Source organism: Crocodylus siamensis, chromosome 3 (genome assembly GCF_052110815.1).
Source record: "Crocodylus siamensis isolate JL-2025a chromosome 3, ASM5211081v1, whole genome shotgun sequence".
Taxonomy (NCBI): domain Eukaryota; kingdom Metazoa; phylum Chordata; order Crocodylia; family Crocodylidae; genus Crocodylus; species Crocodylus siamensis.
The window spans coordinates 171,374,712-171,387,502 of record NC_143397.1 but is presented as its reverse complement, the minus strand read 5'-3'; the positions used below and the strand labels follow the sequence as shown (position 1 = coordinate 171,387,502).

The 12,791-nt window shown below is 39.1% G+C and overlaps 1 protein-coding gene across 2 annotated transcripts in view; it reads right to left on the bottom strand.

Moving 5' to 3' along the window:
* Positions 1–1,638, bottom strand: part of MYOM1 (myomesin 1) — a 104,315-nt gene extending 102,677 nt beyond the window's left edge. Inside the window, exon 1 of one of the 2 annotated variants that reach the window (XM_090039747.1) lies at positions 1,480–1,638. The gene's annotated coding sequence lies outside the window, so the exon portion shown is untranslated. The remainder of the gene's footprint in view (positions 1–1,479) is intronic. The other variant, XM_090039744.1, reaches the window with a different exon arrangement.
* Between the last annotated feature and the right edge of the window lie 11,153 nt (positions 1,639–12,791).

The window sequence follows — 12,791 nt, the reverse complement described above, 5'->3', positions numbered from 1 at the left end:
ACAAGTGAAATAATTAGAAGCTGCACTAGACTTCTAGAGGAGGATAGATTTAACAAAAAAGACTGAAAAACTATTTAGTTTTGTGAAAAGACTGAATAGGAGGAGATGTGATGGAGGGATATAAATTGTACCTTATACAAGTTAAATCAAACATTTCCATGTGCCACCTCCTTGCAAGAACAAGAGGTCATGCAATCAACTTAGAGTCATTATAGTTTAAAATGTACACAAGAAAACTTTCTTTTTCTTTGCATACATGATTAATTTGTACATCTCTCTTGTCAGAAGAAATAACTTTCGGAAAGAACTGAATGGAGTTATACATTTATCTAGATAAAAAATATGCAGTTACACAAATAAAGATACAAACTGACATGAGATTTCGACCTTCCTGCTAATTGCCTGATGTTAGGAAGACACTTTTTTTCATAGGAGTATTATTGCGTAATTGTCCATTATGAGGATTTACATCTTTCCCTGAAACATCTGCTGTTGGTTGCTAACAGGGATTAGTCAGACAGAAAACCCGTGCTGGTCCAGTCCAATATGTCCTATGCTCTTTGAAAATCTACAAAAAGATCCCTGATCCTCACAAAATTTTTGGCCCCATTTTTTGGGCCAAAAAAAGTTTTGGCTCTCCCTGAAATCAGGAGGATTTAAGTAGGACACTATGGAATCCTACACCTCAATTTAATAACATGCTTAGTCCCTTCTTAAACCCCATGCAGAGCTGAATCTGTTACTTGGCCATGCATGCGGATAATGGAATTCCTTCTAAAAAATTGTATAGGCTTTGTATGATTGCAGAGCCTGGTCTAGACGTGGCCAAGAATCCATGTCAGAGTTATCCAAAAGTCCTAGTTTTGGGACCCTGTGCTAAGAGCTGTCAGAACGAATTCCTAGATAATAAATATAGACAGTTATTCTGTGCTTATCTGTACAGCAAATACTTATTGAAGAAAGATTTTTATTCATAGCATATCTCTTGAGCTAGTATTCAATATGATTAGTTTGTGCTTTTAAAAGTCTGCTGAGAATAACATTTTAAAAACACTGAAATAAAAATGTCGATAAAAAGAAAACTAACAGATTTTCTTCTGATCTCAGTCAATGTCGCTTCATCTGCTTCACAAATTTACAGTAAATCCCACATAATGAGAAAATTGTTAGAAGATTATTTACACATCCTTTCATTCCGGATGAACTTAGACAACAAACCCCTCTTGTAGCTCCAATAACTCATGCCTCATTTGAAAGTACTACAGCTATCTGTTAGGATAGCTGAGCTGATAATAACGGAGCCTCTGCTTTACTTTATTTTGTCTCTAAGTGAATGTCCGGATTTCTCCAACGTGCTGCCACAACTCCTTCAAACAACTGCCGAGCTCAGAAGATTAAAGGGAGCTGCCATCAGTTCGATGTTACAGATGAAGCCAGGTGACAACCTAGAAAGATTTCCTGTCTAAACAGAACACTTACCAGCAGCCAAATGAAAAATGACAAATCTAAATGTCCTGAAGTGAATGAATGATAGAGAGAAAAATCCCGTAAAGTTGAATCCAGCAAAGAGGTAGTCAGGACCAGGGCTAAGGACTGGACTCCAGGGTCTAGAACAAAAATAATGCCTGTAGTCAGTGGAATGTCAGAGCCACAGTCCAGGCCTTTTATGGCCAGGAAGGCTGATAAATATAGCAGCAACGACGGGGAGAGACAGAGACAGATACAGATACAGCGAGCTGTCTCTATGCAAATATATGATGACAGCAGCTTCAAGCTAAGGAGTCTCCCTTTTAAGTAACCTCAATAAATTCATCCCAAAATCAATGTATCTGTCCAGGTTTTTATTGCTGAACAGAATCAGAATGAGAAAAAAAAGCACATGGGCCCTACTGTGATCCCAAAGTACAACAGAGAAACTTTCATATGGGTAGAAGTATAGGTAGCATATTCTGAATGCCATATGGAATTCTTGGATTTCTTCTTACATCAGGTTATACTACATGAAGTTCTTGATGTAACAGGTGTAGATTACAAACAGGACAGGTTCCAGTTAAATAAAAGAGAAATCAGAGAAGTAATTAATGGCAAACCTCATAAGGTCAAACAGCAGGTTCAATTAAACAGAAAATTTGTTTCTGTGCTGCGGGGACAAGGTGTTACATTTTTATCTTCTTATTAAAGATAAAATTCTAAATTTAGGATATAACCTCAACCAAGGCATTTAACTGGATATAAACAACACAGTTCTAAGAGCCAACATATTTTTCTAAATTAAAACAGTATTATCTCTATTGAAATACCAACAGAGAAATCTTCCCATAGCTTTAGACTAGGGCTGATTCAATAGGCATTTCTTTTTCTTTTGTTTAAGTCACAGAAACCTGATACTTTAATGGTATATAATTAGCATGGCTAAATATAACAACTGGGGATTCTCTAACATAAAAATAGCTTATAATGTATGTGTATGATGAATATTCTATGACTGTGCAGTCAACAAATATTTATTCAGTTCTTACATTTCATTTAAAATACCCATCATTATAAATATAAGTGTACACATTTTTGTGCACTTACATTTATAAATAAATTGACTCCAACTCTCAGGCCTACTCCGGTTGTTTGCACCACTTAATCAGCGAAAACCACTTACCAATGCAGAGTAAAGCCACCTTTTCTTCCTACTTAGTTCAGCTTAGTTGGGCTAGACAATAATACATACCAGTTTAGAGAAACTAGAGAACATGGTGGTTGCACTCCTGAGTCTGGTCCTTTAGTTTCATCTTTGTCAAATGAATAGAACAGAACTGATAGACACAGCATGAGGCTTAACTGTATACAGTTTGAAATTCTTCAATGAAAAGCAGTATAGAAGTACAAAGTATTCTTTATTTTACTTTTATTATATTATTAATTGTACAGATCATGGGTTAGATATGAGAGTCCCAAAAGGGGCAACTAGAATTTATCATGATATAATGCCACCAGAACTAGATCCAGGATATTGCAAATGGGGGTGCAGGAACAGCAACTGGTTGCACCCTCTGCTCCCAGCGTCCTCCCTCCCATAGAAGCAGCAGTCAGAGACTTTTTAAAGTCCCCAAAGCAAGAAGTCCATCTCCCTCCCCCCCACACATTTCACCTCCATGCTCAGAGGCACACTCCAACAACTGCCAATGTACTGGGGTATAGGGGAGCTCCAGAGCAGGAGACAGGGGAATGGGGGATTCTTAAGAAAGGCCCCAGCTGTTGCACCTGCCATGTGATTGGAAAGGGGGGTGCCACAATCATACCATTGCACCCCTTCTGGAACCACTCCTGAATGCCACTACCCTGACTGGGGATTTAAGAAGACATAATAAACATTATCACTGTCCTGAATTGCTTACTGTAAATAAGATACATATAGGGCATTAACAATAAATTCCTCCAGCTTCATTATTTAGGCAGTTAAAGTTAGATCTCTCAGATGAACATGATCGCTTTCAGGCTATAAGAGGAATGCTATTCAGCTCCTCATTTCAAGCCATTCAATTCCCATCTGAATATCAAAATACATAGTGCAAATCACTTAGAAACTCCTGCAAAACTCCTTGTCAGCATATATTTGGTTACTTAGATCATTATTATTTATTTATTTTTTAATTTAAACCCCTGGCACTTAAAAATTCTACAGCAAAAACTACAGCACATTTTTTTCTGAATGGAAAATGGAGAACCTGAATTTAGGGTTTAATTCCGCAGAAAAAGCTTCCCCAGCTGTTGCTCCATGGAAACTCTTCAGACTCTTTCTCTCTGTGGGTATTGATTTGTGGGTGTGTCTACACAAAATGCTACGTCACTGTAGTGACGATTTATGGCAATGTAGTTTGTCACTACGGCGCTGTAACATCGGTGGGCACAAACAATAATGCCAGCCATCCTGTGCAGTAGTTCATTGCTACTGCACAGTAGGGCTGGAAACGACCTGTGCACCACCAGGACTGCACAGTAATGGTGATTACTGCGCAGTCATTTAGTACTTGCTAAAGCAAATTTGGACTGGCTGAAGCAAATACTAAATGACTGTGCAGTAACAACTGTGCAGTCAGGCACATGTGTAGACATGTCCTGTATGTTGTGGTGGCAATCCTTCATCATTCTGCACCCCTCTTTTTCTAGGGTCAAGCCCCATATCCATGAGCAAATTATTTTGTGTGAACAATAAATTTACTGAAAAATACTGACTTTCTTGACATCGTTGGTTAATTTGAGTCAAATTTGCAGAACATTTTTGGCAGCAATTTTTGGGAATTCTAGATTTATAACAGTATGAAGGAGAATTTGTTGCTTCCTTTTTATCCAGTATTTCAGCATTTATTGAAGGTAATGGCAAGGGGATTTGAACCTCATCAATAAAATATAGGCTGGCGTTGCATGCTGTCTTGCTGACACTGTTCTACTTAAACAGGTGTTTTGACTGCCATCTCCCATCTCCCAGATGAGTATTTTAAAAACCAGGCAAGCGAGAGATACTCTCTCCTTTGTTCTTTGTCTTGATGATTAACATATTTCCTCAAATCTAAGTTCACCCTGAATTTAAGATCACCAGACGCCCCCAAGTTTCACTTGCCCTCAATCGTATGGCCTCAGGAGCTAAGTAGGGAGAAGTCTCCCATTTCCATAAAGTCAGTGTGTAGCCGAGATCCTCCCACTGGAAGCTGGCCAGTGAGAAGCTAACTATGAGGCTCTCACAGAGAGCCCCATCTGCAAGCAGACAGGGTTGCACCCTCCACTACACAAAGCAATTTGTAAGCCACCTACTTGGTCAGGGTACTGCCCCCTGCCACCTTTGTGGTCATGGTATTTCCCCTGCCTCCCCAGGTTGCTCCTGTGGCCATATGGCTAAGGGCAAGTGAAACTCAGGGGCATCCAAGCCCCAGGTCTCTGGGCTTGGGCCTGCAGGTAGGATGCCTGCCAAAGGATTTGGAAGTATCTGAAGCCCCAGGTTGGGGTGGAGGATACCTGGAAGTATCTATCTGGTTCTTGGGTGATTCAAATAGATTTGGACTTGATCTGGCTAATTTGACCTGGGAAACAAAACACAGATAGACTCAAAAGGGTTCCAGCCTAGCAAGAACAGTTCGCCCATCCCACCAATCAACCAATAAAGAGGGCCATTTTCCCATGGTAAGAGCCCCCTACAGGAAAATATTCTTTGTACTCTTCTGGGCAGACCCAGAGATAGCCACTTCCAGGAGGTGGGAGCATTCTGTCACAGCAGCAAGGGTGCCTGAACCCAGGTTTATCTCTGGCTCCCATGCGTCTCTGGTCCTACTGGGCACTGGGCAGGGAGAGGCAGGGGACAATTCTCCAATGGCTTCAAGGCTCCCTGAATGTGGTGAATATGTCCTTGTTCCTCCCCACCACGCTTCCCAGTGGAACTTGAGGAGTGCACCGGGTACAGGCTCTTTTCCTGTGGTAGGAACCTTCCTGGGATGCTGAGAGTTTCCCCAGAGGAAAATGTTCATAAATCAGCTGTTGGCAGGACAGGGAAAAGGATTCCCACAAGGCTTCCTGACAGTACACCCCTGGGCAGGCTGTGAGGAGAGCAGAGGACTGTGGGATAGTGGGGGTCTTCAACACTTGAGAGAAGTGTGCAGCTTGTACAAATGAGCTTGTGCAATACTTGAGAGAAGTGTGCAGCTTGTTCAAATGAGTACAGGAGGGGAGAGATCTATCTGATTTGACAAGGTAGAGCTTTCCTGCAGAAGAGCTGTTTTTCTTCTGCAAGAAAGCACTTGAATGTACCTACACTCTCTTTTCATTCCAGGAGAGGGCTTTTTTTCAACACAAATGTAATCCCTGTTTACTAGTGCAATAAAAAACATCATACGATCCCTCTTGTAAACTGATCGAGCTCTCTCTCAGAACTAGCAACATTTCTTTTCCTTCACTCTTCCTATTGGAAAGTTGCTTCAGAACTGCACTGCTCTGAAGATTAGAAACTATCATCTCATCTTCACTATATATTTATTTGTGGCCCTTTTATGTCCATTTATCCATGCATCAACGTTGCCTTTCAAATTAACTAGTCCATTTCCTTCCCTTGTATAAATGACCCCGAATATACTTAAAACAAACAATTATAACTGCCTCTAAACCTTTGTTTTGCTAAACAACCCAAGCTCTTTTCCTCTCCTTCCTCTCTGTTCCCTGCATTGCACCAGCATTTCACACAGTATTCCAGTTGAAATCTCACCCTTGCCTGCACAATAGAATTAATACTTCCCTACCTGTATTGAAAATACTTCATTTAATATATTCCAGGACAGCATTTACCTTTTCCACAACTGCATAGCACTGGTGGCTCACAAATATGGAAGGTGGATAAATTATAAGTCCCTATAACAGCAGCAACAAACTTACTATGAAGAATCTGTAGATGTGGGACCTCTACATGCTATGGTATAAACAGTACAGTTACACTGTAAACTGTATACTGTTTACAAGATGTACCATTTTCATTTTGTCCTGTATCTTCTGATTTAATCTTCTGTTTTGTATTTTGACTAACATCTTATTTAGTTTTTATTTCCTTTTTGGTAACTGGTCTTTGCTCTGTTCTATCCTGACCTAGCTTGTCCTTCTCTGGGTAAATTTCCAGTGTTTGATGTGTCACTTTCCATTTAAAAAATAAGTTCAGGAATTTCACGAGTTATCCCTCACTTTTTACTTCCCCATTTCATGAATTTGTAAACTGAAAAATTTTGAATAGTCTTATATCATTTTTTATAATAGGCAAGGCAAAACTTTTATGAGCATAAATTAAAATATAACTAATCTTCTAATCAATTATCTTGGAAATTCATTTCTGTTTTTTAAATAAGAGTTTAATCTAGTAGACATAAAATTATTTAGAATCTGGAAGAAAACTCAGTAACTGAGCTCCACCACAATGGAAGAAAATACATTGCAAGAGAAAAAAATTGACTTCCATCGTAATTGTGAATCCTTTTCCCACAGACACTGCACATTCTAAACCACCAAATAACATGAGTTTAAGGAATCCATGCTAGCATCAGCCACAGATGATGGACTGTCCATTGCTAGTGGTAGATGAAAACAAAAACACTCTCATCACCAAATCAAAATGAACCTAAAAAACATAATTCACTTCCAGGTTTTACTGGTTTTAATGAAACCAAAATCATTTAGCATGTACTGGTAGAACATCATTGACTCATTGGCTAAGTGTCTTTTAATTCTTTGGTCTTACTCCCATCATCACACCAAAGAAATATGGAAATTTGCCCACTTTGTCACCATTGATATCATATGTTATTCCAGTTTATTAATATGCTGCATCATAGACAGGACTCTCTGTGTTTCCAATTTCTTCTTTTGCAAAAGTTCCATCTTATTATTTTGTGTTCTTCCTTTATTGCTCTCTCTAGGTCTCTCTCTCTCTTGCTCTCTTTTTCTGCTACAGTATCAAAGTGTTCCTTGGCTGCCTGGAGCCTTTTCTAAATTTTCCATGCACCAGAGGGAATTTCTATTTCAAACGATGCACCACTAGCAAAATATCTAAATCCAATGCTACTTCAGTTGTGGTTTTCAATCAAACTAGCCTCTTATGAACCTCAATTGTATGCAGCAGTGTAACATTAGTGTCTGAAATACTATAAGAGCCCATAGCTTGCACATCTGAACTCCAGTAAAAAGTGATCATTATCTCTTTTAGACTTCATTTGTATATTTCAAGGAATGGGCCTGGAAGTAAAATCTTTGTATCCCAAGTGTAAGTTAAAACTAACTAATCAACCATTCATCTGTAGTACATTATGTCAGTGTGAACTGGGATATGGGAGCAATACTTCAACTCTAAGAGTCATAACAGACTGCAGGTACAGGAAAAGTATCTTGCAAAAATTAATGCTGAATTTGTAAGCTGAGTGTAAGAATTATTGACTGGTATTTCAGAAGTTGCTTATTGTGAATTTTCATTTAAGAAAAACAAGCCAAAACTTATACTATTTACTGCAGCAAAAACACCCTTTGTTATTAATGGGAATTTTGCTCGAATAGAAATTGCATAGATGTGTCTCAGATACCATTTTCCAAGCCTTAAGATATCAAATGGATATTTTATCATTATATTTTCATGATTATATGATAACTAATATATCTACTATTAAAATACAATAAAATCTATGTTGTACAACAATCAATGCCGTCTCACAATATGCTTTACACCGGGGCAGTACTGCCTCCTTTAAATACTCACAAATATGAATCTGACCCAAAGAATGTGAGTTCTGTTTTTAAGATTAGATAATGCTGGGGTTTTTTTACACGGTGCCTTTTGAACACCCCTTGCTACCCCCAGTGTGTGGGAGAACAACTAAAATGTTGTGAATGCTTCTGAATTAATGGTGGTGGTTTCGTTCCTCCTACAAGAGTTCTCATTGCCTATCTCTTGTAAAGTTTCAAGCTTCCCCCAAATCTCAGCATGCCAATTAATTAAATTCTGCTCTTCCCCATTCTCAACTGCTGCACATCTGCTGGTCCCACAGCCCAGAAATTAATTCTGCACCTCCCCAGCATTAACCTCAGTTCCTCATAAAGTGCCAAAGTTCTTCACTGCTCTTCCAGACCTAGAGAGCCGATGCAGTGAAGGTTCCCTTCTCCCAGACCTGAGCAAGGTTCAGAGAACTCCAGGACCTCTTCATCCCCTTCTCTCTTTATATGTATAGGAGGGTGGGAGGAGTCGACAAATCTATTTGCATGAAAAAGAGGATGCAGGGGACCTATTGGGCTTTTCCTACTCCTTTCTACTCCACCTCTTCTCCACCCCTCCTTCCTGTATAAATTCTAATGGGTCTTTCCCAGGACCAGAACAGTAATAAGGGCTTTCTCCCAGGCAGGGCTGAAAAACTCTGGTGAGCAAGTAAAGTATCTCTCTTCATGGGATACGTGCTTCTGCATGGGGCTAAACTTGCATCATATCCAAATGTTATGAGAGCTGGAAATTTGGCAAACGTTTAAACATAAGAACTTACTTATATTGTGCCCATAAATATGGCTCAACAGATAAGTCCTGAGCTCAGTATCCAGCCTGAGATAAAAGAAGCTGGAAAAAAGCATTGTTTCTTCAGGCTCTGGAGCAGCTGTGGTGCTGCTCCACAGGAGTCAATGTGGCTCTCAGGTTTCAATAACTCCCAAGAAGGATCAACAATAGAAGCAGGTTCAATTGTGGCAAGGAAAGATTGAGGGACAGCAGGAAGGCTGGTGATGAATGAAGTGTAAGGGTATTTGAATGTATAATATTTACATTAACCACCTTCATGAGTAATAAGATGATGTTGCAAGCTTTAGAAACAGAACTGTAACAATGAAAGGCATTTTACATTTAGAATGTATTAAAAGAAAACCATTGAACAACAGTAATCTTCAAAACAGACCATATCTTCAAATTATGCCTGGAAGTAAAATCTCTGTATCCCAAGTGTAAGACTAGCTAATCAACTATTCATCTGCATTACAGTATGTCAGTGTGAAATGCTGCAAGCAGTATCATGATGCCTCTTGTGAAACACTGCAAAGTTTGTTGTTGTTTTTTTCTTTCCAAGTGTTAAATAGGAGTATAAAATGTATGATTTGAAAACAGTTTTAATATGATGAGCTAACCTAAAAGCTCATGATCAATATGAGGTGCTAACCTTAAGACTGTATAGCTTAAACTAGGAAAATAGGTTTGCCTAGGAAAAACAGCTGTGGGCTAAATAAACCTTTCAAACATCCTGAGATGTGAAGTGATTGGACTACACCAGGGTTGTTCTACCCCCAGTCCACAGGCCAGATCCAGCCCCTGGTGCTGTGTCAGAAGGCTCATGGAGCTCCCTCTGGATCTGTGGGGAGCCCCATGGGCTGTGATCCTATGCACTAGATCAGGCACACGACACGGCCCAATCCTGGCACATAGCATCTGGGCAGGGTGCATAGGGGCCTGTGTGGGGCCCCCAGAGCTCAATCCAGACTGGTCAGGGGTGATATGAGGCCCCTGGAGCCCAGTCCTAGCCAAGGGCAGTGAAACAGGGCATGATCCACCCCATGAACCAGGTCCATGCTATCCATCCAGTCTGTGGGGTCAAAACTGCAAGCACAGTTGGACTACATGAAAGTACATTTTTTTTATTCCAAGATGTAATGGACTAGTCAAGATGTATGTAAATGTACCTATTGTGCTGTACATGCAGGTAGTCAATAGACTGTCCGTTGTAATAGGGTTTGAACTGGCTGATAAGGAACCAAAACCCAAGTTCTCCACAACGTACTAGCTATGCCTGGCCATTGCAGGTAGTCAGTGGCAGCTCCTTAACTGAGGCCCATCTGACCCCACCATCACTTAGCACTGCAGAAGGGTAGCCTCAGGAACATTATACTGTCAGTGACTAGGTATAGTAAACTCCATTCCTACACTTTCTACCTGCATCTTGACACCTCCTTTTCCTATGGAAAAAAGAAGGCAGCTGGCACTGGAAGCAAATGTGGTACAAAGTAACCTTAAGAGACCAGAGAATCCAGTCATGAACAATGATTGACCCAAATCAAGTTTTCAAAAGCTAAATCCCCAGCCACCAGAGAGGAGTCAATGTCAACTGACTAATTATTTTGGTATCCTTGTTCTTTTTTTGTTTTTTAAAAAGCCTAAAATTAAAATAATTGCCAACATAATACCAACACTAACAACATTCACATACTAATCTGTATGTGCAATCTCTGAACCTCCATGACTTTCTTATCCCATAGGAATTCTTGTTCCCAAAACAGTTTCTTGTACAACTGCTTATTCCATGGTTATGAATCCACTACTGTTGGAGATCTACACGTTTACTAACTGAATGGCCATGTATCATTTCTGACAATAGTATTCAGGCTATCTGCATTACAGAGTCAATGTCCTCCTTGGTTTGTTTGGATTTTTTCTGTTCCTCCTCTAGGACTGACCTTCAGGGGTAGTTATAATGACTGATTTCAAGGCAGCTGGTAAAGCTGTTAAATTGGAAGAATGCCACCTGTTTTCTGTTTGAAGTCTAAAATTCTCTGCTGTTTGCAGAAGGACTTGGTAATTTGGCATTATCCTCACAAAATGTCTTCTGTTCTTCTTAAGAAGTGTTAACTCTTTGCTTCAAGAAGATGATTAGACACTAGCATCAAGATTTTTGGCTTTAGCCCACAAGTTTCTGAACTAGGGGATTTTGATAAAGTATTAATTATACTTGTTTGTCCACACATTAGAGGTTATATGGATTATTTCTATCTCCAACATTATCAACTTTTTTTCTTTACAATTCTTTGTAGACATTTACACAAGTAGAAAGAAATGCCTTTTCCTGAGTTATTTTTCACTTTTTATCTGCTTAAGCTATCTGTTTGTCAAACATTTACACTCTGCAAGTTTAAAAAGGGCTGCTTAAGAAATTTAATTCTAGGGACTTACGTATGGAGAAATCTATTCTGAATTTACAGAAAAGCACTGCAAGCGACCCCCAAAATACCCAATAACATATTTCTGGAACACAGTACACCAGAGACATGAAAGTGCCTGGTCCACTGCTTTGTTATAGCTTATAAACTCAATCTATGAAGTTAACATTTCTTGAGAAAAGGAGTGAAAAGGAGATTTTTCTAGAATTATCTGCACCTAGATACACTCATTAGATTAATTGGTAAGATTTTTTCTCTTCAGAGTTATTAGAACCATAAAGACAAATGCATTTATAAATTATAGGATACGGTTAAAAATGTGGAGCCTAATTTTGTTTATTTCAGTGTTAAAGTTAACAACAATCCAGGAAAAAGTGTGCACAGCATGTATGAAAAACATAATGTATGCATCTTTGTTCACTATTAATATATCAGGATCAAGGGGAACAATTTGACCACCAGACATACATTTTATTTTTTATCAGATGGTCCAAGTTTGCAACCATCTGTTCACCATTTATCACCTAATGGCAGCTCTTTGAAGCATAGCACTGTCACTGTATTTGTACTTGCCATAAGATTTCCTTAGCTAAAGAATCACTTTAGTTCTGGTTGGAGACTAATAGAGAGAGGATACCTAAATTTAACCGCAAAGCAGAGCCAAAAGAAAAACTTCAAGCCTGTTTTCACAGTTGGTATTTTTATGAACTGAAGCCTTATGTTGGTTAACTTGTAGAGGTTATACTTTATTAATGTTTCATCTTCAGCTGGATTTTTGTGGAAACACTTTGCAAATAGTTCATATTGGGAAAGATTGCCAAGATTCTGGAACAGACACATGCATTACTTTAAGAATTATGCCACTATTTTCTTTTGAATGATGCAATAAAACATAGTTTTCACTAGCACTAGTGAAGAAAAACAAATTCTTCATATTTCCTCTTTTTGCAAAAACCCATTAAAAATAAAGGCACTGGATTTTTTTTTCAATTTGCATCACGTTTTTCTAGTTGTGCCTATGTAAAAATAAAATACTTAGATTTTCCTACAATATTTTTACATGTTTTTATGTAGGTTTAAAAATTTCTGTTACAGTCCTAAATTAGTTTTATTTTGAAAAAATTACATGTAATTGTTAGCTGCACCTTGTGAATAGTACGGCACATCTGAGAGGGGAGCAAGTTACCTGTGATTTCCCCAGTCTGGGGCTGCTTCTTTGTTACCACGTGCCCATGGGCGACTAGTGCCTCTCAAGTCTGGGGGGGCACCAGATTGCTGACAGGAGGGGGGCCCAGCCGCCGATAGCTTAGCCAGCAGTGAAA